General features: G+C 49.8%; 1 long non-coding RNA gene across 1 annotated transcript; it reads left to right on the top strand.

Moving 5' to 3' along the window:
• Window positions 1-616: 616 nt before the first annotated feature.
• Window positions 617-2123, top strand: LOC142046077 (uncharacterized). The gene is made up of 2 exons (XR_012654985.1): window positions 617-714; window positions 1929-2123. It is a non-coding gene; the product is annotated as an uncharacterized LOC142046077 (long non-coding RNA).
• Window positions 2124-2697: the final 574 nt, after the last annotated feature.

Here is a 2697-nt window from a genome sequence, read left to right as displayed (position 1 = left end):
CCTCATGTCGAAGCTGTGATCCACCACAACTCCCAGATGGTTCTCAGCTGTGCTGCTGCTGCCAAGCCAATTATCCCCCAGTCTGTATTTGTGTGTTTGGTTTTTCTTCCCTAAGTGTAGCACCTTACATTTATCTTTGTTGAATTTCATTTTGTTGTCTGTAGCCCAGTTCTCCAGTTTATCAAGATCTCTCTGAATTTAACTCTCTCCTCCAAAGTGTCTGTAGCTCCCTCCCCAGCTTTGTGTCATCTGCAGCTTTGATTGGTGTGGTCTCTAGTCCAACATCCAGGTCATTAATAAAGATGCTAAAGAACACTGGGCCCAGAACAGAATCCTGTGGAACCCTACTTGAGACCTCCCTCCAATCTGACATCATTCCATTAATAGTTACTCTTTGTTTGCAGTTGTTTAACCAATTATGTGTCCACTTCATGGCAGTTCTACTTAGCCCACATTCCTCCAGCTTGTTTATGAGAGTTATGTGGGACTGTGTCAAAAGCCTGCTGAAATCCAGGTGTATTATATCCGCCACAGTTCTTCTTTCCACCAAATCAGTTATCTGGTCAAAGAAGGAAATGAAGCTGGTTTGGCATGACTTGTTCTTGGTAAATCCACGCCTGCTGCTAGTGACCATCCTTCATCTTTGTTTTGTGTCTAGATGGATCCTGAGTATCGTGTGAGAAAGTTCCTGGCACTCCTAAGAGAAGAAGGGGTGTAAGTACCCCAGTAATATTTTAAAGGCTGATCCAGGACCCAGTTCTGCTCTTAGATGCAGGGGTGCCACTGCCCCTGACGCCAGAGGAATTGCAGGAGAGTGTCTGACAGCAGTGTTGGGTTCTGGGGTTGCAATAGCTCTTTTAAATCCCATTTTGAACCTTCCCTTCCTACTCCAGTATCATTCTGTTCCTCCGTGACTCTCCAAAGCTATTAGGGACCCAGAGCACGTTTGAATTCTCTGCCTTCCTTGAATATCCAGGGGAGGCGTTAAACTTTGTGCCTGATCTGGTGTCTCTGACTAGGCTAAATCAGGAGTAGCTTCACTGTAGCTAGTGGAGTTAAACCTTGTGACATCAGAATCAGGCCATTTGCCTGTTGGCTCTATTTATTTTTCTCTCTGTGTCCTGCTTTGTCAGCCTTCTCTGTCCCTGTACAAAGGACCCAATCCCACTCCTGTTGAACGGGACATACAGCCAGGCCTTCACTGGCAACATCGTTTCACAGAAGGCTGCTCTCCAGGGCATGCACTGAAATCTCTGGGGCAATGTTCCCTCTCATTTTTTATGTCCATGTGCGGAATGAATTTTGTTAGGTGCACCAATATGAAGGGGGTGGGGGTGGGGCCAAGGGGTTAAGAGTGTGGGAGGGGGCTCAGGGCTGGGTCAGAGGGTTGAGATGAGGGCTCTGGCTGAGGGTGTGGGCTCTGGGGTGGGGCTAGGGATGAGGGGTTTGGGGTGAAGGCTGCTCCAGGGCTGTGGTGAGAAGACTTCCCCCAACCCTCTCTCACTGCAGCAGCTCGGGGCTGGGTGAGAGACTTCTTTCCCCGGCTGCAGCAGCTCCAGCGGGCCTGAGCTGGGCTGGGCTGGGCCAAGGCGGGGTCTCCCCTCCCTGGCAGCTCTGGCAGGGCTTGGCCAGGCCGGGGCAGGGGCTCCTCTCCCTGGCATCTCTTCCCTGGCAGCTCTGGCAGGGCTTGGCCAGGCCGGGGCAGGGGCTCCTCTCCCTGGCATCTCTGGCAGGGCTGGGCTGGGCCAAGAAAGGGGCTGCTCTCCCCACCTGCGCAGCCGTTGAGTCTGCTGCACAGCCGCGCAGCTGACTGGGAACTTGGGTTGGGAGGTAGCAGTTTGCAGATATGTCTGCTGTGTGCAGGCTGTGTCTGGGTGTCGGTGTCTGCAGAGAGACATGCTTTGTGGCGGTTGTGGTCTGTTTTTCAGTAGTGTGCTCAACTGAGTGGAGATGGACCATGTGCAGAGCTCAGTGGCTGGAGAAGTGACCAAGCTGGAGAATACACTAGGATCTGTGTTCTTCTGTTCAACACACTGGACAAAGTGAAATGTTCACCTACCTTCAACGTCCCACTTGGAATTTGCATGTTTAGCAAAATAAAATATCCATTGTTTGTTCTTAAATATGCTGGTGTCTTGTGGAATGGTCAGTCTCCTTTAGAATACCTTGCTTCTGTTTCTGTGTACGCTAAAGTACATTCTCACTGGTTTATCGTGGAGGACGTGTCCAATGAATTTTGAAGCTAACACTTACATCCAGCTTTAAAGTAATACCACAACATGACACCTTTTCTGTAGAAAAGTTCTACTTCTAACCTACAATGGTGTAGTCTGCAGGTGTATTGCAGTGTGTTTGTGATATCTTTGTGATGGTGAATGCTTTCCTGTACAGGTGTCTGTTATATGACCCAGTGGGATTGGCTCAGTCCGGCCTGATATGATGTCCTGTAATGTTGTTTCAGCCAGACTGATAGCCAGAACTAGCTTTTCTGTGCTGATTCGAAACACGAGGCAGGGCAGTCACTGTCTTTGACAGCAAAGCTCAGTAATAATGAGGCTACAGCCCACTTCGAGATTCACTCAGTTTGAGACCCAGTGGGGCTAACAGCAATAGAGGTGGGTTCCTTCCCTAGACACACACACACACACACACACACACACACACACACACACACACACACACACACACACACACACA

The sequence above is a fragment of the Chelonoidis abingdonii genome, unplaced genomic scaffold (genome assembly GCF_003597395.2).
Source record: "Chelonoidis abingdonii isolate Lonesome George unplaced genomic scaffold, CheloAbing_2.0 scaffold2787, whole genome shotgun sequence".
NCBI lineage: Eukaryota > Metazoa > Chordata > Testudines > Testudinidae > Chelonoidis > Chelonoidis abingdonii.
This window is presented reverse-complemented; position numbering and strand designations above follow the sequence as displayed.